The sequence below is a fragment of the Phascolarctos cinereus genome, unplaced genomic scaffold, assembly GCF_003287225.1.
Source record: "Phascolarctos cinereus isolate Bilbo 61053 unplaced genomic scaffold, phaCin_HiC Scaffold_4;HRSCAF=312, whole genome shotgun sequence".
Lineage (NCBI taxonomy): Eukaryota > Metazoa > Chordata > Mammalia > Diprotodontia > Phascolarctidae > Phascolarctos > Phascolarctos cinereus.
Window position 1 is genome coordinate 521,692,579 of NW_027555847.1, and position 22,545 is coordinate 521,715,123.

Below are 22,545 nucleotides of genomic sequence, written 5' to 3' on the forward strand. Positions count from 1 at the left end.
TTAAAACTAACAAATCACCAATAACAGTCTTAGACAGTTTTTTACATTTCCTCATATACAAAGTAAAGGGTGTGTCCTTACTGAGTCCCTTATAATTATTCTTTGATATGTACCTCGTATTTATTTGAGATCTTTTCTATTAAGGTCAATTTTTTTTAAACAAAATCCTGAAAGTCTGGCAATTCATTGAATATCCATTTTTCTCCATTTAGAATTATGCGTAACTTTGCTGGAAGTGATATTTTTGACGGCAACCACAGCTATTTAAAATATAGTGTTCCAAGATCTGTTTTTTTTTTCTGTGTGTGTGTGTGTTGCTGTTAAGTCCTATGTGATGGTAGATGTGGCTCCTGCATATTTTAACTGTTTTTTTTTCCTGTTTCTCAGACTATTTTTTCTTTGAGCTTGAGGTTTCAACATTTGACTGTGGTATTCCTATAGGTCTTCCCCATAGGATCTCTTTCAGGTGGTGACTGGTGGAATTTTTTTTTTCTGTTTCTTCTTTACACTCTTGTTTTAACCCTTCGAGACAATTTTCTTGTATTATTTTTGTATCATTGTATCTGGGTTTTTTATTGTACCTGGTAGCATGATCATTTTTTATATTTTCTCTTCATCTGTTCTCCAGATCAGTTAATTTTCTTATGAAATGTTTCACATTTTCTTCTTTTTCTTCTTTATATTTTGTTTTAGTACTTCTTGGTCTCATTTAACTTTGCTGCCTTCCACTTTCCCAATCCCAATTTTTAAGGAGTCATTTTTTCCCCTTAAGATTCTGGATCTACTTTCCCAATTGGTTGACTTTCTATTTATAATTTTCTTGTTTTTCTTGGATTGTTCTCATTCTTTAAATTTTTTTTTCTCAATCTTATTTGATTTTAAACATCTTTGTAAAGTTCTTTTTATGAATTCTTTTTGAGCAGGTGAACATTTAACATTACTATTTGTGGTAGGAGAGGATTTTTTTGTTTGTTTGTTTCAATATCCTCCTCTGAAGATGAAACCCGGTCTTCTCTATTCTCATAGTAACTTTCTATAGTTGGATTTTTTTCTCCTTTGCTCATTTTTTAAAATTTGTAGCAGCTTATTATTGTAATTACCTCTAGTCCTGGGGCATGAGAAATCATGCCTCTGGCACCTCAGCCTTCAAATTCTCCTTTAGTTATCCCGTATGGCCTGGAACTGAAACCAAGAACTCCACCTTCCTGTGAGTTCCCACAGCCAGCAGTGGCTCTGTCATACTGCTTCTGCACTCACTAGTGTATGCTGGTTCCTTTTTGATCAGAGTTGTGTCTTGAGAGCAGAGCTAGGCCTAGCATTCCTTATCATTAGAGTTTCCCTCAATCTTCCCCTGCTCAGATGCCTTACTCCTCACACTGGGAGGTGAAAATGGATGTGGCTAGGGACAGGGCTGCCTCCCAATCCAGCTAGGCCCAGGCCTCACCACTTGCTTTTTCAGTGGAACTAGCCTGGAGGTGTTTACACTTCACAGGGACCAAACCTCAGCCCTGAGATTTTTTTTTTTAATCTTCTCTAGTTGTCTGAGGCAGACCACTGTTCTGCCCCAACTTGTTTATTTTTACAGCTCTACATTTGACCTGAGGTGCTATTTTGTCTTTTTTATGGAGGGAATCTGGAGTGCTTGGAATTTTCTGACCTACTATACCATTTCCCAGAATCGTCTCACAGAACCACAGTTTCTTCACCTGAGAAATAGAGAAACAAATACCTACAAGGCCTACTCATAGGGATGCTGTGAGGCAAATGAAATAATGTGGAGCACTTCAAAAATGTTGAATTTCCATGTAAATGTCATTGACTATTATTTTATATAATTTGAAAGGGCTCGGTTTGCAGCATGGGGTAACTAGAAAGCTGGGATAAAAAGGCAATTTATCATTGATTTAGTGTCTTAAGAGGAAGAGAATCAAAAAAAAAATTAAAAAAGGAGGGCAACTTCTAAATGTCCCAGAATTGATGTTGTTTTCAATTTCGAATGTCAGCTTCTTGGGAGCAGTAATCGAATATTTAGAAAGACTGCATTAGTGTGTACCAACTAGTACCTGCCAGATGAGTAGCAATGCTCAAATGCTATCTTGATTCCAATTTCCAGCCTTCCTAAAATTCATCAGCATAAGCATCAGCATCAGCATCCCTTGCCTAGTGTTGCTACAGATATACTCCTGTAGGTCTCTAGAAAGAGAAAAGGAAAGAGAAGCCACTCATAGTTTTGCTGCCTTAAACCAAACTTGCAACGAAAGAGAGATGTCATGGTTTCTGAAGGTTATTGGAAATCAATGCTAATCACAATTCTTCCCTAAGCAGCAGAAATTTAACCTGGATCAACCTTGCAGATCTAGCTATATTTCATACCAGCTCTATCTCCTTTGTCTAGAAAGACAGATTTTGAACCACATCCATATTTCAGAGAAAAATTCCTACCCTTTCAATTTCTATCACATTTTCAGAAGCATGCTACCTCAGAGACAATCATCCGTTTTGATGGCACAACCTGGCTAAAGGGAGAAGTTGATTTGTACAACCCTCTGACATCATTGACAACACTGTTTAATTGATGTTTTCTGAATCCATGATGCTCAAATCACAAATCCTTTTGAGAAAGATTACACGTGCATAATTTAAAACAATTGATAGAGTACTATGCATGACTAGCCTGTATCCTTCTTATCACACATAAACATAAACATGCAATAATTCTATATTTGCAGTTGAAACAAGCATTTCAACATTTGAGTTTAAATATCCTTTGCAGTAGCTATCAAAGCCACTTGAAATTTCATTAATATACCATACAAATGAATGCATTTTGTAAGACTAGTAAATTGGGGGAAAGAGAATAAAAAAAAAGCTACATGTCTAACTTTAAATTGAGCTGAAAGATTCAGAGGCATCAATCATCAATCAGGGACTTACTTCTAAGGTCCAAATGTCTTTAACATACACCAGCTTCTTGAATAATTTTTTAGCACATGACCACACAAAGTCTGTTTATGGCACAATGTATCATTTTGAAACATGCAAATTACTTGACTTCCAACAATAAGTAGGTAGAAGGTGAATTCTGACTAAATTTGAAGTCAGACTAGTATTTTGTAATTATGATGAATTACAAAAATGTAACTTCATGTTTGTATCCTTTCTGAGTTACAGAGTAAAACTACATTGTAATTCTTTAGATCATTTCAAAGATTGTTAGACTCCCATATTTATATTCTGGAACACCACTAAAGCAATAAATGGCAAAATTGTCGTTGAAATGAGAAAGTAATAAATACCTTTACTCCAAATACAGTTGTAGAGGAGGGGGATATACCAGTAAGTAATATCAATATGTGTGTATACACACACACACACACAGACACACACACACACACGATATATATACACAAACACACATACACACAATACATATATATGTATATGCAAGCATATATACACACATATATGTATGTGTATATATGTGTGTGTATATATATATATATATATATATATATATATATATATATATATATATATTATATGCATACATACCAATTGCTGGAAAACCTAGGTGTCCAATAATGGGATATTTTTCAATTGTTTGAAGTATAATGTGCTCATTGCTATTGTTTTAAGTGCACACAACCACAGTGATTTAATGATATTGAGAATAACATAAATAGTTTTTGTGTACCCTAAGTGGGACTGGAGGAAGATATGACCATGTCAGGAACTGTCTAATTTTTGTATTTGTACCTTCACTGATGAGCACAATCCTTGAAATATAGTAGGCTCTAAATAATTACTTGCTTAGTGAGTGAAAGTGAAGTGTGGGATTTTATGACTCTGAAAAAAATTGGGTCTTGATTAAGAAAACAGAAAGCACAAACTTTCTTTTCTTGATTTTTCTTAATTGTTGGGTAGGTAAGTGGATGGCTCTAAATTCCTCAAATAATTGGACTTAATTTCTTATATGAGTACTATTTTAAAACATAGTAGATATTATTCACAGACCAAAAACACATAAAAGGAGAGTACCCAAAGTCAACAAGAGACTCACCATCATGGCTAAAAATCAGTTCTGGATCTCTGCACACTTTGGTAATTGCTTCTGTCATAAAAAAATACCAACAACTATTTAATGAGAGTTAACATTAAAATATGACATGATTTATTGATGTAAGACATTTATCAAAATACATACATGAAAAATATCATTACTTCTGTCAATTTAAACACTCTAGAAATTGACTCACTACTTCCCTGTTGAAGGCCTAAGAGAAGTAGTGTAATGTTTGAGTTCCATCAAAAATCACCTAAGGGAAAGATAAACAAATGAAACTAAAATGTAATCTTTCTTCATTCTGCCACCAGGAAATTGTTCCAGGGACACTGAAAGATTAGAACAGCTCAAAGGGCTTTGCCAAATGTGAGGAGAAAGGAGGTGAAAATTGCTGGAGAGTGGGTAAAAAAGCACTTTGACAACTTCTTCTGGGTTAGACCTATGAAATTTCAAGTTATATTACCTTTCTAAATTCTTCCTTTAATCTTCTAGTACTGAAAGTATCTCTAAAAAAAGACAAGGAAAGATGCTTCAGAAATCATCCTTCCATAAAACAAATCCCCTTAGACACAGTAATGAGTAAGTTGGAATTGTTATCTCCAGTGATTCATTTTACTCAGGCTGAGTGGCCTATGTAAATGTTTGTGGAAAGAAAGCATACCTTGTCAATTTCAGCTAACAGCTGGAAGTTCTATAGTCAACAGATACATGGTAAAACATATATTTAAAAGTCATATTAAATGAGAATGGCTCTTTACATATCATAAATCATTTATGGAATTCAGCACTTTAAGTACAAGGCTATCATATCATAATTATGTTGTCACATGCTAACAGCATTATTAAGGCTTCCTGAAATATCATTCATTCTAAATATTAATGGCTGAAATTTCATGGTTTCTACAAACATCAACAAATTGTTTTTAGTCAATGTGGGCAGAGTATTAATAGGAAACAAATGGCAAGGAATGTTCACATTAAATTATTTTTGCGGGTTTTTTTAAAAAGAGTTTGTAAAGTCAAACATTTTAAACACGTTCCTGCTAGGATTGAGTTGACAAATTTGTGATATATTCAATAGGCCTTTGATTATAAAATTGAGACATCAAGGGTCAAGTCCTAAGTTTATCAGAATTTGGCTATAAAAATTTGGCAACTGACTTGACTAAGCTAGGCTTCACTTGTTCACTTCTACCTTTAATATTCTATGATTTTTCATCATGCTTTATGCACTAAACATTATACTCTAAGTACAGATAAAAGATGAATTATTTAATTGGTATGGATACTCCTATGCCATTGCAAAACTTCTTTTTTTATCTTGCTAAGTATTTTTCACTTTTTTAGTCACCATATATTTAAATAACTACTACGTGCAAGACATTTTACTATTTCCTAGAGATACAAAGGTAAGAAATTATAGTCTCCATCCCCTCATTCAGAATAATGGAATATGCATATATGTACACTTTTCTAATGTATTCAGTCATTTCAGTTGTTTGACTCTTTGTGACCCCGTTTGGGCTTTCCTGGCAAAGCTAACAGAGTGATTTGACATTTTCCTCTCCAGCTAATTGTACAGATGAGAAAACTGAGAAAGACAGGGTTAAGTGACTTGTCAAGGTTCACACAGTTAGTTAGTGTCTGAGACTAGATTGAACATCTTCCTGAGTTAAAATATGTCCTTTTGATCTAGACTACAAGCTCCCAAATTCATATATGCACTGTTGCCATGAAGTATCTATAGAAACTATCCAACTGAAAATAATGAAGTAAAATATGAACAGCAGTAAATATTGCACACAATTAGGCATAAAATATGCATATGCAGCAGGAAAGATTGCACACAGTTAGACATCAACCATGCATAAACACAAGTAGAGATAATTTAGTTCAACAGACTGAGAGAACCTCAGGGAGTATAGGCAGTAATCAGAAGAACACAGATTTGGAGACAAAAGCCCAGGTTCCAGTCCTCCCTTTTTGCTTTGCTTCTTGTGTGAGCCAATGACCATCTCTAGACTTCTGCTTCCTCATCTGTAAAATGAAGGAACTGAACTTTGTAATCTTTTATGTCCCATCTAATGCTAAATCTATAAACTACCATAGTGACAATCACATTGCTAGTAAAATTAGTGGAGTTTTAGATTTCAGGTAGAAATTACTTTATGGCCCATATTAGAAGTTGTGTATTTGCCCTTTTGTTTTTGTTTTAAATAGGGAAATAGAATACCAGCTACAAAATATCAGTAGAATCTGATTTTTCATGAAGAGCAGTCTCCTTTTTTGTGACTTATTATTTCCTTCCAAATTTTGGCTTTATTTATCTCCTTACTCAAGCAGTCTGGTGATACCAAAATGATCTAGCCACAAAACACAAATGGTTTAAAAAATATAGTTTTAGTATCAATTAGTATTAAATATTGGGGAATCAGTAAATATTTGCACTGTCTCTATATAAGCAGATGGGTCAGTGGTTGCAATTCAACTGTGAGATTTGTTAAACACCTTGGAAGTCTAATAGCCTGCAATACACCATGTCACCAATGTGAACACTAATGTGCATTTTGCCAAGCCTGGGTAATGTGACAAGAGCTGCCCTATTTTCTCTAATCTTTTTTGGGGGCAAATCTATCACATTTTGGGTTCATTTTTATTTCAGTCCCAGGGACCATCATAGGCTGTGAACTTTTCTTGTTACTTTGTCTCATTGGCTCTTCCACTTCTGCTGCATCACTACTTAATCTTGCCCAGGGAGGATAGAGATACTGAAATAATACAGCTATGTAAGTATTCCCTGGTTACCTGGCCTACTCATTCTGATGTGAATTAAAGTGACATTTAAAATGGCTGAATATTCAAAGTACTCAGAATGCCTCAGAACTGGAAAAAAATAACAATGATAATAATGATAATAACATGAAATTCAGTCTCTTTATGAAGCTGTAGATGAAGAAATCTTAGATGTTTAAACAAAGCTACAAATTAATTTGATAACTTGGCTCTTTTTGGCCTTCTCACTTACAATTCTCATTTCACATTTGTGTACAAGCACATTAGAGATAACAGGTAAGAAGTGATGCTGTCTTTTAATTCACAAATTAATCTTTCCTGACAAAATCAGTATTTATCTTTTTAGAGGAGAAAAATGAGTTAGAAATGTGATGATCAACTTCAGAGACCAGGGCTATGGCCCTCCCGTCACTACCTGATTTTCTCATGTTCGAAGTTTTCTTCAGAAGTTAGACCAATTGCTTTGCAAGTAATTCTGTATTTTAGGACACAGATAGGAAAGTAACAAGATGAAGGTTGAGTAAAATAAAATTTGTTCAGTTACAATGGCTCATTTTACATTAGGAAGGATCTCCTTTCTTTTAATGCCCTTCTCTTCCCCCTCCCCTCTTTTCAGTAGCGTTCTCTACTATCTTTCTCAGTCCAGCTCAGATCTAATCTTCACAAAATCTCCTCTGCATGTTACTGCCCACATACATTCCCACTGTTCCAAATTCCTGCAGAACTCTCTGGATGCATTGCCATTTAACTATATATAATTTTGCCCATATAACCTCATGTCTACAACATCATTAGTTCCTATGCCTGGGTCAGGTGGTCAGAATGAGAGGGAACTATTTCATTTATTTTGTATGGCTCTTATATTACATAGAACAAAGTTATGGAATCAATCAGTCAGAGGGAAAAATCAAACATTTTTAAAACATCTACCGCAGGCAGGCACTGCACTAGGAATCGATGGAAAGATAATATAAATGAAACAGTCCCAGCCTTCAAGGAGCTCACATTCTATGTGGAAAATGTCATGTGAACACATAAGTTTGCAAATAGTAAACAAATTTTAAAATGTGGGGGAGATTTGCAGAGGAGGAAAGTCTAACAAAAGACAGGACCAGGAGAGGGTGGAGCCAAGATGCAGAGCAAAAGTAGTGACTTGCTTGAGCTCTTCCCCAAACCCCTTCAAATGCCTTAAAAATGGCTCTAAAAAAATTCTAAAGCAGCAGAACCCACAAAAAGACAGAGTGAAACAAATTTCCAGCCCAAGACAACCTAGACAGTTGATCAGAAAAGTGTATCATGCAGGGCAGGGAGGTGAATGCAGCTCTGCATGGTAATGCAGCAAACCAGGCCTCAGGGAACCTGGAGTAGGCCTCAGAGGATGCAATCATGGGCAGCTGTGGTGGTTTCCAGACTTCTCGACCTATTAACACCAAAGACAACTTAGAAGGTCACTAGGAAAAATCTGTGTCTTCAGTGAGAGAGAAATTCTGTCCCAGGCCCTGTCCTTGAGCATGGCCCCCGGGTGGCGGATGCTTCCCGAGCTTCTGGCCCACAGACTGAGGGGAAATGGAGTGGCTGATCATAGGGGGAGTGCAGGAATCTCTTTGCTGGTGCATGATTTTCTTGCTTTGCCCATGCTTGGATCTGGGTCACAGTTCTGGGTAAAGGTCCTGAGCACTGGCATGGTGGAGCTTATAGTGGCAGTACATAGGAAATCCTTCTCACAGTTCCAAGACATAAAACTCATAGACCAGTGCACAGCCCAGGGAAGGAGTAAACACCTTGCCCCTTCTCGTACCACCTTGGCAGAACTGAAAATTTATAGGTCCCTAGAAGAAACTCTTAAAACAGCTGCAAAAAAACCCCAAAGTTTCAGACAGTGCATTTTCCACACCGGAAGCAGACCTCTACCTGAACAAAGAGTTATAACTCAAGTGTTTGGCTGGGATCATGAGCAAACCTCACAAAAAGAATCAGATCATAAATCTTTCTTTGGTGAGAAGATCAAAACATACAATCAGGAGAAGACAACAAAGTCTGGGGTAAATTATCTCACATGAAACAGACAAAAAAAGGCTTTTACAGTGGAGGGGAAATGGGGGAAGATGAGAGGGAATGAGTGAATCTTATTCTCACAGGATTTGGCTTAAAGGGGGAATAACATATACAATGGGGTATGGAAATCTATCTTACCATACAGGAAAATAAGGGGGGAAGGGAACAAGAGAGCAGGAGGTTGATAGGGAAGATTGGGGGATGTGATGAACAAAAGCAAACACTTCTGAGGAGGCACAGGGTCAAAAGAGAGAATAGAATAAATGGGGGATAGGATAGGATGAAGGGAAATACACCTAGTTTTTCACAACAGGACTAATATGGAAGTGTTTTACATGACTACACATCTATAACCTGTATCAAGATGCTTGCCTTTTCACTGAGGGTGGGTGGGGAGGGAGGAAGGGAGAAAATCTGTAACCCAAAGTTTTAAAAACATATGTTAAAAATAAAAAAAAAAAACAAAGTCAAAGCTCCTAAAGCCAAAGCCTCCAAGAAAAATATGAATCAGTCTCAGGCTATGAAGAACTCAAAAAGAATTTTGAGAAGCAAGTAAAAGAAGTAGAGGAAAAACTGGGAAGAGAAATGAGAGTGATGCATGCAAGAAAATCATGGAAAAACTAGTCAACAGCTTGTTAAAGGAGACCAAAAAAAAATACTGAAGAAAATAACACCTTAAAAAATAGCTAACCCAAATGGCAAAAGAGGTCCAAAAAGCCAATGAATAGAAGAATGCCTTAAAAAATGGAATTGGCCAAATGGAAAAGGGAGTCCAAAAGCTCACAGAAGAAAACACTTCCTTAAAAATTAGAATGGATCAATTGGAAGCTACTGACTTCATGAGAAATCAAGACATTGTAGAACAAAACCAAAAGAATGAACAAATAGAAGACAGTATGAAATGTCTTATTGGAAAAACAACTGACCTGGAAAATAAATCCAAGAGAGATATTTTAATAATTATTGGACTATCTGAAAACCATGATCAAAAAAAGAGCCCAGACATCATCTTTCAAGAAATTATCAAGGAAAACTGCCCTGATTTTCTAGAATCAGAGGGTAAAATAGAAATATAAAGACTCCACCAATCACTTTCTGAAAGAGATCCCCAAAGAAAAACTCCTAGGAATATTGTAGCTAAATTCCAGAACTCCCAGGTCAAGAAGAAAATATTGCAAGTAGACAGAAAGAAACAGTTCAAGTAGTGTGGAAACACAATCAAGATAATACATGATTTAGCAGCTTCTACATTAAGGGACCACTGGGCTTGGAATAGAATATTCAAGAGGGCAAAGGAGAAAGGATTATAACCAAGAATCACCTACCCAGGCAAAACTGAGTATAATCCTTCAGGGGGAAAATGGACATCACGTGAAATAGAGGACTTTCAAGTATTCTTGATGAAAAGACCAGATCTGAATAGAGAATTTGACTTTCAAATACAAGACTCAAGTGAAAGATGAAGAGGTAAACAGGAAAGAGAAATCATAAGAGACTTATTCAGGTTGAACTGTTTACATTCTGCATGGAAAGTTGATATTTGTAACTCATGAGTCCTTTGTCAGTATTAAAGTAGTTGGAGGGAAAAATTATATATATATATATTATATATATATATATATATATATATATATATATATATATATATATATATATATATGTATATATGTGTGGATAGATAGATAGATAGATAGATAGATAGATAGATAGATAGATAGATAGATGGATGGATATATGGGATAGGGTGAGTTGAAGATGAAGGGATAATACCTGGAGAATAAAATTAAGGGGTAAGAGAGGATTATACTGGGAGAAGGAGAAAGGCAGAGGTAGAATGGGTTGTTATCACACATAAAACAGATAAGAAAATGCTTTTACAATGCATGGGAAACAGGGGAAGGTGAGAGGAAATGAATGAATCTTATTCTCCTTGGATTTGGCTAAGGAGGGAATAACATACACACTCAATTGGGTATGGAAATCTATCCTACCTTACAGGAAAATGGGGGGGGGAAGGGACAAGAAAGCAGGAGGATGGTAGAGGGGAAGGCAGATTGGGGGAGAAGGTAATCAGAAGCAAACCCTTCTAAGGATGGACAGGGTCAAAAGAAAGAATAGAATAAATGGGGGCACGGAATAGTATTAAGGGGAATATACTTAGTTTTTCACAACATGACTAATATGGAAATGTTTTGCATGACTAGACATGTATAAACTGTATCAAGTTGCTTGCCTTCTCAACGAGGGTGGGTGGGGAGGGAAGAAGGGAAAAAAATTTGGAACCCAAAATTTTAAAAACAAAAGTTAAAAGAATTGTTTTCACATGCAACTGAGAAAAAAGACATATGGGAAATGGAATATAGGAATTTATCCTGCCCTACAGGAAAACTGAAGAAGAAGTGGATAAGAGAAGTGTGGGGGAGAGACAGAGGGGAGGGCAGATTAGGGGAAGGGGTATTCAGAATGCATGCCATCTTGGAGTAGGGGGGAGGGATGAGATGGGGAGAAAATTTGCTACTCAAAATCTTGTGGACATGAATGTTAAAACTAAAAATAAATTAATGAATTAAAAAAAAAAGACAGAGAGGACCAGGAAAGATCTTATATAATGGGTAGCACTAGAGCTGAACATTGAAAGAACTTTAAAATTCTAAGTGGTAGAAGTGAAAAAGAATCAAATTACAAGGAAGCAGGGGAGGAAGAAGGTCTTGCAAGATCATGAAGATTATATATGGGACATTGTGTGTGTGACTGAAGCAAAATTTTAGTTTGGCTTGATTGAAGAAAGTATGGAGTATTACATAGTATAAGAAGCACATCATGGTATTGTTGTTGCTGTTCATTCTTTGTTTTCTAAGAGGATCTATGACACTGCGGGTTGATGTTTTGACCTGTGCATGAATTAGATCTAAGTGAGGCAAAGTTGCACAAGGACATCAACCTGCCTCAGAATCATGAAAATCCAATGAATGGCAAGATACAAGTTAGGATGACTGGCAGTGTCCGAGGATACAGTGGATGACCCTGGTGTTTTGGATGTCTGATCAAGCTTTAAGAGCTCCACAGAATTTGTTTCATCTGTGTTCATAGCTGTCGTAACCAGGTCCTCATCTACCCATTCTGTGGAATTGGCAGGGGGAACCTTCACATGCTTGGGGTACACATTCCCCTAACTCACTAACATTTTTGAGGACCATCTGTTACCCTCAAACTGGTTTAGTCCATCTGCCAAAACAGTTTCATCGGCTTCTTAGAGCAAAAGGTGAGAGTTGGGTAAAAAGTGGACACCAAAGGTGTATGAGCAATCCTGAAAAGGGCTTGGCAGGCCCTCACATCGGAGGTTCTAAGTCCCCTTGGAACACCTCATATACAAGAGGAGTTTATATTTAATCCTGGAGGCAGTAGGGAGGAATTGGAAATTTTAGAGCTGAATAGTACTATGGTCAGAACTTTGCTTTAGGAATATCAATTTGGCATCTTTGTGGAGAATGAAATCCAGCAGACATTCAATAAATGTATAGCATAGTACAAAGGGCACTGGACTTAGAGTCAGATGACCACGTTTTGAATCCTGCCTTAATCACTATTTGTGTCACCTTGAGCAAGCTTCTTAACAATAGCAAACCTTAGTTTCCTCATCCATGAAATGAAATAATTGACCTAGATAGATATATAAAGACCCTTAAAAGTTAATTTTTCTTAAATATTTCATTAACTTTTTTTTTCATTTTTTATTAATTTTAAAAAAGCATTTATTAAGAACTTAATTTGTGTAATGCATTTTGCTAAATGCTTATGATATAAAGATAAATAAGGTGAAAGGAGCTTACTATTTAATAAATGAGAGGTGTATCCACAAATCAGTATAGTATAAATTATTGTTGTATAATTACATAAGTGCAGGAAATGTTTCATGATCAAAATTCACACTTTAGGATTTTCCAATAGATTCTTCCTGAGTGAATACACTCCATTTATTAATCTTTCTTACATCAATCTGCGATAGAAACACCTATCAGAAGAGTAGCTGGCATATTAGTGCTTCACAGGTGATTCAAAGTAACATTTAAGTCATATTTGAAGCACCTACAAAAGGTTGGATTCATTAATATGGTGATCAGCCCATAAAGAGTATCCATTTCATTTAAGTGTTGACATTGTACCTGTAGCCATCAGCATGCTGCTTATCCATTGGGTGAAATGAGCATGGTTACCTCATGCCCATTATAGGCCCTATGAGCACCAGGTCATGAACTTGTCCTTCCTATTCCCTCCTACGTAATTTATTGCTCTTACGTAGAGCAATATCCTATATGGATGCACACAGTTTCATTTTTTCAGGTCTATATTTGTATTCTTAAAGGAATTCTGGAGCCAGGTGGTTTCATGCTTGCAGAATGACATTTAATTCCATCTCATATTCCACCAATATCTTTCTTATCTGATAATGATGATAACAATAACAGCAACAACATTAATGGTATTTATGCATCACTTCAAAATGTGCAAAGCACTTTACAATGTTATCTGATTTTATCCCTGAAAAACCTAAGGAAGTAGGTACTATTATTATCCTCATTTTGCAGATAAGGGAAATGATACATATAGACATTAAGTGACTTTCCCAGTACTATACAGTTAGTAAATATCTGACACCAGATTTGAACTCAGGTCCTCCTGATTATAAGGCTAGTACTCAATCCACTGTATTATGTTAGATGCCTCTAATTTATGAGTTTTTGAACGTTCTTCAGGTAAGGGACTTGTTCACTAAAGAGCAGTTGTTTCATATGTGTTCCTTGGGAATGTGGGTTTTCATCATGGAGCTCTATCAACCTATAAGTGCTGTTAGCAAGGAGAAGCCAGCTTGACAGAGTTTCTCTTTAGCTGAATCAAATAACCCTAATGGACATCTGTATGAATCTTGGCCTCAAAAGTATAAAAACTATACTGGTGATATAATCTTAGACATAGAGAGAAGAGGCTTTGAATGAAGAGAACAATGGGGAGCTCATCTGGGGTTCATCAGTGGGAACATCAACTTGCATGCATCAGATATAAGTTCTACAAATTTCCTTAAAATTTTCTTCATAATTTCTTTTAAATTCAGGAGCCAGAGCATATCTATCCATTTAAGCATAGTCACTTTTAATTACTGTAAATTAATAGTCCTTGTAAAGAAATTTAAAGGAAGTAACCAATAAAAATAAACACTTTTTTTTTCAAAAATAACAAGTACTTATAGTTTAGAATACGTTACTGATACTGCAAAAACTTTGCATGTATCTATGATTTTCTTTCTTGAAAAATGTCTGGAAATGTTTCATGAGTGAAATGTTATAAATGGTTTGTGAGGGGCCCTATCCAATTCTTAAATGTTCCTGTTACATTTGACTTCATGAATAATTTTGCTGACTTTATAATAGTTGATTGCTTTGTGTTCCAATCCATGCTTCAGCCAAATGTGATTGCTAGTTATTTTTTTTTCCTAAGCATGTTTCATGTTTTCATGGCTTTTTATTTCCACTCCTTCTGGCCCCTCTGCTTAGAATGTCTTCTGTATTATAGGAATAGGGGACAGTCAGTGAAAAGATAGTGTGAATAGATGGAGTATAATGTTCAAGAAACAGATAAGTGTGGATCATATAAAGAAGAGAGAAAGGGAAGATAAAGGAAATAAGCATGTGTATAGTGCCAATTGTGTGTCAGGCACTATGCTAAGTGCTTTATAAATGCTATCTCACTTGATCCTCACAAAAACCCTGTAAGAAGTGTGGTGGTAGAGCCAAGATAGCAGTTTTTAAAGGTAGCCTTCCAGCTGAAGTCTCTCAACATTCCACTCCAAATAACTTTAAAATAATGGGCTCTTCCTGGCTGAAGATGGGAGTGGAGACCAGGAGAGCAGTGACCATATCTTTTGCAGGATCACACCACATTGGAACCACTGAAAACTTGCAGACTCCCAGAACAAGCTCTGAAATCAGCAGCATGAAAAAGCCTGAAACAGCAATAGTGCTCCCCACCCATGCACCCAGCTGAGTAGAGCTCAATTTTGTTTTTTAAGAGCCCAACTTTAATATAAAGTTGAAAGTCAAAAAATATACTGGAAAAATGAGCCAACAACAACCACAAAAGAATTTGACAGTAAAAAAGCCTACTGTGAGAGGCAGCCACATGGCACTGTGGATAGCACTCTGGCCTTGCAGTCAGGAGGACCTGAGTTCAAATCTGGCCTCAGACACTTGACACTTTCTTGCTACGTGACCCTGGGCAAGTCACTTAACATAGATTTCCTCACAAAGAAAAAAAACTGCCAAAGAAAACACTACTATGGCAGGGAAGACCAAGACATAAACACAAAAGAAGACAACAATGTGAAAACAATTACAAAAAAGCCTCAAAAATGCTGATTGGACCAAAACCCAACAAGAATTCCTGGAACAGTTAAAGAAAGAGATGTTGGTAGTGGAAAAATTGGGAAAATAAATTAGAGTGATGCAAGAAAATTATGAAAGGAGAATTAACAGCTTGGTGAAAGAGTCACAAAAAATAACACCTTAAAAAATAGAATTGACAAAATGGAAAAAGAGATACAAAATCTCACTGGAGAAAATAATGCCTTAAAATGAGAATTAAGCAAATGGAAGCAAATGACACCACGAGACATCAAGAAACAATAAAACAAAGTCAAAAGAATTAAAAACACTAGAAGAGAATGTGAAATATCTGAAAAGCAACTTACCTAGCAAATAGATCCAGGAGAGATAATTTAAAACATATTGAAACACCTAAGATAACATGATCAAAGGAAGAGCCCTACACATCATATTTCAAAAAAAAAAATTATCAAGAAAAACTGCCCTGATGTCTTAGTTCCAGAGGGTTAAATGGAAATTGAAAGAATCCACTGATCACCTCCTGAAAAAAAAAATTGCAACATGAAGAACACTCACAGGAATATTATAACCAAATTCCAGAGCTTCCAGGTTAAGGAGAAAAGAAGGAAAATTATTTAAATATCATGGAGTCAAAGTCAAGATCACACAAGATTTTGTAGTTCCCATATTAAAAAAAAGCATAATTTTCTGGAAGGCAAAGGAGCTAGGTTTGCAACCAAGAATGACCTACACATCAAACCTGTGTGTAATATTTCAGGGGAAAAATTAGTATTTAATGAAATAAAGCATTTTAAAACATTACTGTTGCAAAGAAGAGAGCTGAATAGAAAATCTGAGATTCAAGCAGAAGACTCAAGAGAAGCAAAATAAGGTAAACATGAAAGAGACATAATAAGGGACTCAATAAAGATATTCAATAAAGGGACTCCTCACATTCCTCTAAGGTTAAGATAACACATGTAACACCTAAGAACTTTATCATTATTAGGAAGGCTAAAAAGGATGGGCAAGGTTATGAGTTGATTATATTGGAATGATATCAAAAAATGTACAAAAATATTTGTGGCAGCTCTTTTTGTGGTGACAAAGAATTGGAAATTGAGAGGGTGGTCATCAATTAAGGAATGGATAAATAAGATGTGACATATGATTTTGATGAATTACTATTATGGTATAAGAAGTGATGAGGAGGGATCGTATAAAAAAAATGAGACCTATATGAACTGATGCAAAGTGAAGTGAGCAGAACCAGAATAACACTATATATGATAGCCACAACATTATAATGATGATCAACTATGAAAGACTTAGCTGCTCTGATCACTATAATGATGCAAGTCATTACCAAAGGACTCATGATGAAAAAATGCTATTCACTTCCCAGAGAGAGAACTGATGGACTCTAATTGCAAAGTAAAATATAATACTTTTACTTAGCTTATTTTTCTTGCTTTTTTGAAATATGGCTAATATGGAAATCTTTGCATGATTTCGTATGTCTAATTGATATCACATTGTTTGCCTTCTCAGTGGTTGGGGAAAACTTGGAAGGGAGGGAGAGAATTCAGAACTCAAAATTTAAAAAGAAAAGAATGTGAAAATAAATTTAAAAAGTAAATAAAAGGGAAAAAATAAAATTAAAAGTAAAATAAAAAAGTAAAAATAAAATAAAACTAAAAAATTAATAAATTAAAATGTTAGGGGAAAACTATATAATATAGGTACAGTTATTATTATCATTTTACAGTTGAGGAAACTGAGGCAAATAGAGGTTAAATGACTTGACTGGAATCTTACACCTAAGAAATATCAGAGGCCAGATCAGAACTCAGGTCTTCCTGATTTTGGCTTCAGTGGTATATCCACTCAGACATCCAAGTCTAAGAAGCCTTGAAAAATAGGAGGGGGTTAGGTTGCAAATACCTCAAATGCTAAACAAGACTTTACATTTTGTCCTAAAGGTAACAGGTAAGAAACTGAATACATTTAGGTCTGATAAGGCTTTATCAAACATGGACTTTACAAAAATCACTTTGTCAGCTGAGTGGAAGATAGTTTGGTTTGGGGAGAAACATTCAGAAGATTATTATAACAGTTGAGGTAAAAGTTGATCATGACCTAGATCATGCTGGTATCTTGAATTGAGATAGAGAAATATATACAGATGTCATAAAGGAAAAAAATGAAAAGATTCATTAAAAGATTGGATACATGGTGTGAGCTCCACCTACCCCCTCATATGAATATTGAGGTTGATCCCAAAGTTGTGAGCCAAGATGATTGGGAGGGTGGCAATTCCATTGATAATAATTGGGAAGTTTCAAAGAAGGCATGATAAGACAGGAAAATAAATGAGTTCTATTTCAAATGGGTAGAATTTGCTATTCCCATCAGACACCCAATTCATATATCTAAAAGGCACTGGACAATGTGGAATTGGAGCTCAAGAAAAATATTAACTTGCCATGTACAGATCTGGAAATCATCTGTTAGAGATGGTATGAAGGGAAAAGACAAGCAGGCACAAGAAAGTGTCTTGGAGGCACTCACATTTAGTGGGCATTACCTATGCAAAAAAAGGGGGAGACTTAAAAGTAGCAATTAGGTAGGCATGAAGAGTATCAAAAGAAAATAATGTCATAAAGGAGGAGATGCTGTTTGATAGTGTGAGAGATTGATGAAGACTGAGAAAATATCAATATATTTGGTAATTTTGGAGAAATCAATTTCAGGTCAATTATTCTAGAAGCCAAATTGCAGAGGATTTTAGAATCAATTGAGAGGACAGGATGTGGAGATTTCTGGTGCTAAAGATTTTCTCAAGGAGCTAAGTGGAGAAAGGGAGAGATATAAGACACTGGACAGTCATCAGTGATGGTGATACCAGTGAGAACATGTAAGGATAAGAGAAATATGAAATTTGGTTGCAGTCTACCAATATAGGAAGAAGCATATATATAGACAGGATAAAGTGAAGATTAAAGAGTGAGGATAAAATAGAGTGATCTGCTAGAGAAGACAGAAAGTAATGTGATCAATGATACATGCAAAGCAGTTTGCCTTGCCTAGGAAAAGGCCCACATTGTCATTTGAGGCAGAAGTGAAGTACTAGGGAATGCTGTATGAGTAATATAAGATGAGAAAGAGGATCAAAAAGGGAGCTTTTTTTCAGAATTGTGACATGAAGTCCTTCCTGAAGGCTGAGGAGAGGGTGAAATATACATCTTGAAGAGGAATGAAAAGTTTTATAATGACCACTATGATGGGTAGCAAAGTGAATTAATAAGTGAATTATAAAGGGAATACCTTGCCATTAACAAAGGCTGAGTTAAAACAATGTAGCATTTGTAGTTGACTGAAGTGGCATTGTTTCTTAAAGTGGTTAATAAGTGCATGTTGACTAAATCATTTATTTATTGATAACTACCTATTGTTTTCTTTTTTTCCCTTTTGTGATATTTAATGAGTATTCACAGAAGTACTCATTTGTAACTAGAATGAAGGTTTTTATCTATTAAAAAAATAGAGGCAGCTAGGTGGCACAGTAGGTAGAGCACTGGCCCTGGATTCTGGAGAACCTGGGTTCAAATCTGGTCTCAGACACATAACACTCACTAGCTCTGTAACTCTGGCCGAGTCACTTAACCCCAATTGCCACACCAAAAAAAAAAAAAAAAGATACTTTTTAGATGAACCAATAATATAATTGTGTACTCAAGAAAAAGAGCACCAGAGGTAAGAATCCTGATCTTCTGCTCCATAATAATAAGATTATTAACACTAGACATTTACCAGTGATTGCATTCCATTTTTTTTTCAATTTCTTTCTTAATAAAGACAGGTAGTTAAGCTGCCCGTAAAAATATCCTCCGTTATAATCCTATAGCAAAAAAACCATAGCTATTCTATAATACAAATAAAATGTGTTAAAAATACTTAACATTAGAAGATTTAGAGGAAAAGTGAAAGATTAAATGATGAATCATATAATTATATTCTACCAGAAGTTCATGTAAACATGTGGAAAAAAAGAAAAGAGATACATATGCTACGAAATACAGAAATCACCCATTAAAATAGCAGGTTTTACTAGATAAATTTAGATAAATCATAACCATTTCAGAATGCCTGTTTTTTAACACTGTCCCTCAAAACTCATTATAAATATGATCTGCTGTCATTAAATAAATATGTCAAGTTTAGTATAATCACCTTAAGATTAATGGTGGCACTATTTAAGAAGGTAAAATACCAATAAGCCCAGACAAAAATAAATTATGTATCTGACCTACTCGCCTCACATATTTAATATGTTGTCTAATCTTATCACGTATTAATAATTCATGATGATGATGACAAATAGAATTTATATAATACTTAAAAGTTTGCAAAGCATATCACAAATATTATCTTTTTCGTCCACATAACAATACTTAGGGGTAGATACTATCATGATCCTAACTTTGTTGTTATTGTACAGTCATTTTTCAGTCATGTGTGATGCTTCATGACCTAATTTGAAATTTTCTCAGCAAAGATGCTGAAGTGTTTTGCCATTTCTTTCTCCATCTCATTTCACAGATGAGGAAGAGTGAGGCAAAGAGGGTTAAGGTACTTGTTTAGGGTCACATAACCTGTAAGTGGCTGAGGCTGGACATAAACTCAGCTCTTCCTGACTCCAGACCTAGAGCTCTATCCACTTTACTACTTAGCTGTCCATGATGCTTACTTTACAGAAGGAGTAGCAGATAGACAGAGGTATAAGTCCCTAATGTCACACAAAACTAGTAAATGTCATATTTTGAACTCAGGTCTTCCAGACTCCACATCAAATGGCCACCCAGGTTCCTCATAAAATCTCTTTTTTAAAATTTCATTAGTTTATTTTTATTTATGAACAATCACTTCCATATGCTTTTAAGTTTAAACTTTTTCTCCCCCTTCTTCCCCATCACCCTCCCCAAAACAGTGCACAATCTGATATAGGCTATACACTTACATTCCTATTTAACATATTTTCACATTAGTTAAGTTGTAAGAAAAAATTAAAACTAATAGGAAGAACTATCAGAAATAAGAAACAAAACTCAACAGAAGAGAAAAAAAATGATAGCAATTCAATTCCATATTTCTTTCTTCGGATGCGGATAGCATTTTCTATCACGAGGCCTCTGGAGATGTCTTAGATCTTTTTAATGCTGAGAAGGGTTAAGTTTATCAATATTAGTCATTGCACAACGTGGCTGTTGTGTACAAAGTTCTCTTGGTTCTGCTCACTTCACTCAGCATCAAACCATACAAGTCTTTCCAGGTTTTTCTTAAGTTCATCATTTCTTATAGCACAATAGTATTCCATTACATTCATACACCACAGCCTGCTCAGCCATTCCCCAATTGATGGACATCCTCTCAATTTCTAATTCTTTGCCACCACAAAAAGAGCTGCTACGAATATTTTTGTACATGTGGGTCCCTTTCCCATCTGTATGATCTCTTTGGGATATAGCCCTAAAAGTACTATAGCTGGATCAAAACCCTTTGGGCATAGTTCCAAATTGTTCTCCAAAATGATTGGATCATTTCACAACTCCACCAACAATATACTACTGTTCCAATTTTCCCACATCTTCTCCAACATTTATCATTTTCCTTTTTTCTCATGTTGGCCATTCTGATAAGTGTGATGTGGTACCTCAGAGTTGCTTTGATTTGCATTTCTCTAATCTGTAATGATTTAGAGCATTTTTTTTTCATATGACTATACATGGCTTTAATTTCTTCATCTGAGAACAGTCTGTTCATTGACCATTTATCAATTGGGGAATGGCTTGTATTCTTATAAATTCTTATAAATTTGTCTTGCTTCGCTATATATTTTAGAAATGAGGCCCTTATCAAAGAGACTGGTTGTAAAAATTCTTTTCCAATTTTCTACCTTCCTTCTAATCTTAGTTGCATTGGCTTTCTTTGTGCAAAAACTTTTCAATTTAATGTAATCAATATTATCCATTTTGCTTTTCATAATGTTCTCTATCTCCTGTTTGGTCATGAATTCTTCTGTTCCCCAGAGATGTGAAAGGAAAACTATTCCTTGCTCTCCTAGTTTGCTTATAGTATCAGCCCTTACAGCTAAGTCATGAACCCATTTTGACTGTATTTTGGTAAGTGGTGTAAGATTTGGATCTATGCCTAGTTTCTCCCATACTCTTTTTCATTTTTCCCAGCACTTTTTTTTTCCAAAGAGTGGGTTCTTATCCCAGAAGCTGGGGTCTTTGGGTTTATCAAATAATGGATTACTATAGTCATTGACTACTGTGTCTTGCATATTTAACCTATTCCACTGATCCAGCACTCTATTTCTTAGCAAGTACCAAGCACTTTTGATGATTGATGCTTTATAATACAATTTAAGATCTGGAATTGCTAGGCCACCTTCCTGTGCATTTCTTTTCATTAGTTCCCTTGATATTCTGGACCTTTTGTACTTCCAAATGAATCCTGTTATTATTTTTTCTAACTCTGTAAAATAATTTTTTGGTAGTTTGATTGGTATGGCACTGAATAAGTAAATTAGCTTAGGTAGGATTGTCATTTTTATTATATTAGCTCGGCCTACCCATGAGCAACTGATGTTTTTCCAATTATTTAGATCTGATTTTATTTGTGAAAAGTGTTTTGTAATTGTGTTCATAGAGTTCCTGGGTTTGTTTCGGGAGGTAGACTCCTAAATATTTTATAATGTCTACAGTAAGTTTAAATGGGATTTCTCTTTCTATCTCTTGCTGTTGGGCTTTGTTGGTAATATATAGAAATGCTGATGATTTATGTGGGTTTATTTTATAGCCTGCAACTTTGCTAAAGTTGTTTATTATTTCAAGTAGTTTTTTACTTGATTCTCTAGGATTCTCTAAGTATATCATCATGTCATCTGCAAAGAGTGATAGCTTTGTTTCTTCTTTGCCTATTCTAATATGTTCAATTTCTTTTTCTTCTCTTATTGCTAAAGCTAACATTTCCAGTACAATATTGAATAACAGTGGTGATAATGGACATCCTTGTTTCACCCCTGATCTTATTGGAAATGCTTCTAGCCTGTCCCCATTACATATAATGCTTGCTGAAGGTTTTAGATAGATGCTATTTATTATTTTAAGGAAGACTCCATTTATACCTATGCTTTCTAGTGTTTTTAATAGGAATGGGTGTTGTATTTTATCAAAAGCTTTTTCTGCATCT